This window comes from Artemia sp. Qi Xiang Cuo, chromosome 18 (assembly GCF_049724085.1).
Source record: "Artemia sp. Qi Xiang Cuo chromosome 18, ASM4972408v1, whole genome shotgun sequence".
Lineage (NCBI taxonomy): Eukaryota > Metazoa > Arthropoda > Branchiopoda > Anostraca > Artemiidae > Artemia > Artemia sp. Qi Xiang Cuo.
In genome coordinates, this window is record NC_142811.1 from 48,459,345 (window position 1) to 48,465,925 (window position 6,581).

The following is a 6,581-nucleotide window of genomic DNA, read 5'->3' on the forward strand; positions in this document are numbered from 1 at the left end:
CATTTTTTTTTTATACCGGTTTAGTTTATTTGTCTTCATTTGATTTCCCTGACGATACGTAGCGCTACCAAAAACACAAAATTATATATTAATACTGGCTAATTCGTATATTTTAGTAATAGATAGCATGGGGGCAGCGAGAAAGGGGGCCAAGGGGTGACGGCTTCACTGGCGAACAAAAAGATATCGAAAATGTGGTAATCCTTTAGAATACCTAATCTTTTATATATCTCAAACTGGAGACGCGTTGAAGAACCCGTTTTTTACGAGATGATACAAGACACCGCTGTAGAGAAATACAATATATAGCGTGGTTTTAATTGCGTATACGATATTTAAAGTGTTGTTTTTTGTTGTTTTTTTTTGGGGGGGGGGAGAAAGGGATATAGGTTTAGTTAGAATACGTAGTTAATAAGTGCTGTATTTTTCCCCCACCCCTCCCCCTAATGTGCAAATATATAGCCCAAATTTGTTTCTAACCTATTATATAGTCATCCTATTTGATTTTATTTCATTAGCATTAACCAAACTAGCACTATATAAAAGAGTAGGTATACTAAAGGAGTACCGAAAATGTTTCAAAAGATGAAAATGAGATACGCCTCATTTAAAGACGGCATTTATCTGTTAGCCAGTACACACTCAAGAATTTGGATCTATAAAATCAGACAATAGCCGGTTTATTGCTGTTTGTATACGGAGACAATTAGCTCCGGCTCAGTGAAAAACTACATTGTAGCTATATTTTAATAAATATTTAGTTGGTATTTTGGTTAGGTTAAGTTAGATTAGGTTACGTTACATTTGGCATGTAGCCCTGCTTTACTTAACCCCCGACACTCTCAAACCCACCCACCCCCTAATGTGCAAATATATAGCCCACACTATATATATCCTATCTAATTCCCAAACGTCTCAGTTCTTTCAACCTCGTACCAGTAGATCTAAATTCTCGAGTGTGTACTGGCTAACAGATAAGTACTAATAAAACTTGCTTTTTTCCCTTTAGGAAAATTTCTGGTGGCTCTCTTGAGAGACAGGCGACAGGCGGGACAGACCTAGTCTAAGTATATATAGGCTAGACTGTTAACCCAAACAAGTACAGAACCTAAAATAAACTGCAGTGATGAAGCTGTAGAAAAGATAAAGGATTATAAGCTGTAGAAAACGTTCCATATGAGTAACGTCAAAAAAATTGGGTAATTTTTTACCAAATCATATTATTGACTTACGAATAACGTAAACATGCCACTCGATGCCTTTTTTTATGCTCTTTCCAAATATAATAATCATTTTTGTCGAAAATGAATTTTACCCCCACCCCTAGCCTATATACCGATTCAAGGTATATGTTTGCATATTAGGGGGGTGGGGGTAAATTTTATTTCTGATGTAAATGAAAGGTAAGATTAAACTGTCCCCCCCACCATTTAATGTACAAATACATATCCTCAATTGGTATAAATAGGGGTGGGGGCTTAAACTACTGTCCAACAAAAACGATTATTATATTTGTAAAGAGCATAAAAAAAGGCAATGAGTGGTATGTTTACTATATTTATAAGTCAATAATATGATCTGGTAAAAATTTACCCAATTTTTTTGACGTTACTCATATGGAACGTTTTCTACGGCTTATAATCCTTTATCTTTTCTACAGCTTCATCACTGCAGTTTATTTTAGGTTCTGTACTTGTTTGGGTTAACAGTCTAGCCTATATATACTTAAACTAGGTCTGATAGGTTAGACTAGACCCTGAATTGGTATATATAGGGGTGGGGGCTAAAATTCATTTCCGACAAAAATGATTATTATATTCATAAAGAGCATAAAAAAGGCATCGAGTTATATATTCACTTTATTCGTAAGTCAATAATATGATTTGGTAAAAATTTACAAAAAATTGGGATGTAGGGGGGGGCATAGTCTGACTTTGTCTTGGGCTGAAGCTGCTTAGACCAACATCATAATATTTAGATTGTCGTAAAAATATACACATATGTGTGGCCTTGTGGCCTAATGGATAAGGCGTCGGACTTCGGATCCGAAGATTGCAGGTTCGAGTCCTGCCAGGGTCGTTGTTATCCTTTTTATATTTATTCTGAAAAATTTATGAAGTGACTACATTTTACATAAGGTGTCGAAAGTGTATTTAGATATTGAAAGTAAAATGTAACATAAGAACATAATAGGTAATTTAGCTATCTAGTTAAAATTTAATCAGTGAAAATTATATACAAAATAGTGGCATAATTATTACTTTGAATTTACAAAAGGTTAGTTATCTATGTTTTCTTATTCTTATACCAATAAGATTCAATAAGGAAATATTTCCAGTTTGCTTATGACGTTTGGTACTGGACCCCTCTGGGGCTCCGGAGGAGTGGTATGGAATGGATCACAATTATTCGCTCCCTTGAAGATGAGGCAAGTTATACAATCTTCATCCGTAAGATTTCAACATTTAAGGGGTTTCGGTACCTAAAAGTCTTGCCCTACCTCGTCCATTATAAACGTTTTTAATTTCTGGAGTCAAACTATGTGGAATTATGTTGGTGGCCTTGATATAACTTGTAAAACTTAGATAATAGAGTAAAATAAAAGAGAGAAAAATAAAGCCAACGCCAAATTTCCCAGATGTCTTTGAAAAACCATTTCATTTCTTTCAATTTGGGATATTCAGATATTCAGTTTTGACGAGACTTACATAATCAGGATTTGTGAATTTTGTTTTTTCTATTAATCGGAGCAGAATTTTCTAATTCAAGTTTAGGGAATTTCAGTCCCTAAGAATATTTTAGCCTACTTGCTCAAAAAAGATACTCAAAATCAGTTTAAAAAAATATCATTTGATTAATCTGGCTGCTTTGGGGACTCCTCGGCTGTGGTAATTAAAAGGACGACATATGCCATTTTGGTCAAAAATGAGTTATGTGTATGTCATGGGTAAACCCAGCACGAGGAATCGAATGGTGAAGTCAGAATTCTCCTATCTCCTACCGTTGCGAAGATAAAAAAGAGACATACGCCACTCTTGGACGCGGATCGCAGCTGGGCCAAAAAGGAGATACGTGCAGAGCACGTGTCTCCTTTTGACCCTGTTCTTTTGAACTTTAATATTTGGCATATGTCTCCTTTTTGGCTCAAGAATCAGCCGAATTTCAGCATAATCATCGTGATTTGAAGAAAAGAAGAAACCGTTGCTGTAATGTGATTGAGACCACAATGCATTCCAGAAGCTTTGCTCTTGTCCAAAAAGCAATTAAAATAGCAAAGGAGAATCTGCCCATTATGCCAAAAATCAAGGAGTCACACTTCACTAGCCGTTTAGTAGTCTTTAATGAGACTTTTGCTCCTGTAAAGTCAGGAAGTGTGCCGGAGACCGTGTATTGCATAGTATGGCATGAAGCCATCTATGGCAGAACTGCTGATGGTGTGGTCTCAGCCACATACAGTCTGATTAGCGAGTTGCGAAAGGTGAAAGAATTTGTTTTGTGGTGTGACAATTGCTCAGCCCAAAACAAAAATTGGATTCTGTTTAGTGCACTTGTTTGCATCGTGAATCAGAGCTGGGGACCCAACTCCATTACTTTAAAGTACCTTACCAAGGGGTAAACACAAATGACGGCGGACGCTATCGATGGCTGCGTCGAAAAGACGGTAAGAAATCAGGGTACTGTCGAGGATTTGAAGGATCTAGTAACCCTGATGCAAAATTGCATGAGCAACACTCGTGTAAAGGTTCTGGACACGAAAGATTTTTTCTTGTGGAAAAATGAGAAGGCACCTAAAAAGGGCCCTGAAAAGGATTCTATCCTGCTGAACAGAATTGTGCAGGTTACTTTTCAAAAGGGGCAGAAAGATCTATGCTACAAGTACGATTTCGATGACACTTTACAACGTTTTGATTTTCTTAAGCAGAACTCGAAGCGCATGAAAGGTTTGCCGGATAACGTGAAAGGTCCAAGCGGGATTTCAAAAGCAAAAAATGAGGGAATTTTTAGGCTTCCCGTACACATTTCTGAAGAGTGGAAAATACAATTTTGGATTCATTTGCCGGTAAATGAAGAGTCGTTAGATCCAATCACGTATTTTGAAGGAAGCCAAAGTGATGATATTTAAACAACGAACTAATAAGCTACCTTATGATTAATTTCTTCTTGTAGATTCAAGTAGAAGTAGCATAAGTAGAATTTTGCACTAATCAAAATCCATTTTTGGTTCTGGGATACTATGAACTGCAAACGTGTTTAGTCATTGTTTAAACATCATCACTTTGGTGTGTCTTGTGGAAGTAAATCTTCCAGTGTTCCAAACAGGTCCTGCCAATGATTGAGTTTTCTATATTTTACTTTACATTTTTCGAAGTTCTTTCAAGAGGTTTTGCCAATTCAGTCCCTTATTTTTACTCTTGTATAATTTGAAATAAAACAGGTATATTATTTGAAGTCCTGGAGTACAAAAAAAGAAAGAAGAGGACTAAGAATAGTTAGAGTCGGGCGAAGAAAAGTTTCTAAGTACTTTGACAAAACGATGAATTAATATAAAAGGAGGGTAAGATGTGCTCGGTCTGATAAAATGAACAAAATGGCCAGAATTCGGGAGGTTCTTGTAAGTAATTCTGTAGTACACCAAGGGAAAGGACGAGAAAACTAGTGCAAAAAGTAAGATTGGATGAGAAGTCTCTAGTACTTCAACAGAATGATGGTCACAGGTAAATTTCATATCAAAAAAAAGCTCAGAGGCAGCCTCTGTTTGATATTGCAGACAAAATGTACAGATTCCTTCAGTATTTTTTTGGAATTCTGAATGACAGAACAGGATTTTCTTATGGAGTTATAACATGGGGACCTGGCATATGTCTCCTTTTTTTGTCAAGGAAAAAGGAGACATACGCCATAAAATGGAATGATTTTGAGCTTTCTCAGAATACTTGAATTCAATTTATACCACTGAAAAAAGCAGGAAAATCTGGTCTAAAATATTGGTTCCTTGAACTCTATTAGCCTCGCCCTTCAGAGCAACCACAACCAATAAACTTTTTACTATTTTTTGGCTCTCCTGAAACGTAGCCACAATGGTGTATGTCGCTCTTTTAATTATCACAGCCATCCTGTGCAGTCACCCGCCTTGATTGACAGATTAGTCGAGGAAACGTAATTACATTTCAGTTTCTGTATCAACACTCGTGAATCGGTTGGTAGCTTCCCACTTTTTCAGTTTTCTGCTTGAGAATTCAAATATTGGATTCTAAGTAGATTTTTGGACAGGATTTGATTATTTAGTTAAGGTTTTCAATCAATTGATTATCTCCCTTACCATTTCCTGGAAGTTCCAAATTAATATACTCAGACATAACTGAGTTAGAGCCTTTTGACAGCCCGTATACACAATACGTGTTTTGATTTAGTTCAACATGCCCCACAACATTTTCTGAAAGCCTCACCTGAATACTTTTCGTCTTTTGGGAAAGTAAAGGTCAAACATGCATACCTTTCTCAATAAAATTTCCTATATGTATTTAGTGAACGAATTGTCTATGTTACAGCCCTTGCTCTGAGGGCTGTCGGGGAACATCCCCAAAGGTATAATTACTGGACTTGTATAAACACCGTATCATGTTTCTCCTGGCACAGAGGGAGAAATCTGCTGATACCCAACGCCAACAAAGTCTTCAAATAAAAAATACATCTTCTTAGAGTGTTTGGTGTCATATGTTTTAGCTGATTTTTTTTTCTGATTTTTCACCCTAGTCTGTTTTTTAAATTTTGGTGTCGACAACTACAAAAAAAAGGTATTTGTGCAGAACTAAGCCAGCGCTATAGATTGTACAAGAGTTCCAGACACGAAAGCGGACAAACGGGTATTTGCTTTTTCCATTTTTCAATTAAAATTAAAAATTAAAAAAAAATTTTAATTAAAAAAAAACTTTTTCCACAAAATAAATTTTTCAAAGAAAAGTAAAGTAGTCCATTAAACAAGAAATGAGAATAAATCACAAAAAATCACATACAAAAAATCACATAAAATCAAATAATCTATCAAGCGTGAAACTATCACAAATCAGCATCGATAAATAAATGAAACCCAAAACGAACAGAAATTACAATAAATAACCGAGTCAAACTCAAAACGAGCTCTATCTAAAAATTTTCATTGGATGTGTTTGGGGAAATGGTGGGCGCGGAAGGGGTGTTAGTTGCCGTCCAGTCCCTTTCGAATATTAAAAAGGGCACTAGCCATTTCAATTTTCTAATCCAATGAGACTTTTTTGAAGTTTCTACGACAATGCGTTCTATAAAAACCGTATATGCCCCCAGGGCATAACTTACAGCCCTTGTCCTGAGGGCTGTGGGGGAGTGTCTTCCTCAAAAACCTAATTTATATCTGGAAATCAAATACGCTGAACAAAATAGCTATCTAAAAATTTTGATTGGATGTATTTGGGGAAAAGGTGGCCGTGAGAGGCGGGTTAGTTGCTCTCAAATCACTTTCGACAATTAAAAAGGGCACTAGACCTTTGAATTTCCAATCGAATGAGCCCTTTTTCAAGTTTCTACGGCAAAGATTTCAATAATAA

At 36.2% G+C, this 6,581-nt stretch overlaps 1 non-coding gene across 1 annotated transcript; it reads left to right on the top strand.

Moving 5' to 3' along the window:
• Positions 1–2,006: 2,006 nt before the first annotated feature.
• Positions 2,007–2,079, top strand: TRNAR-UCG (transfer RNA arginine (anticodon UCG)). Its single transcript has one exon. It is a non-coding gene; the product is annotated as a tRNA-Arg (tRNA).
• Positions 2,080–6,581: the final 4,502 nt, after the last annotated feature.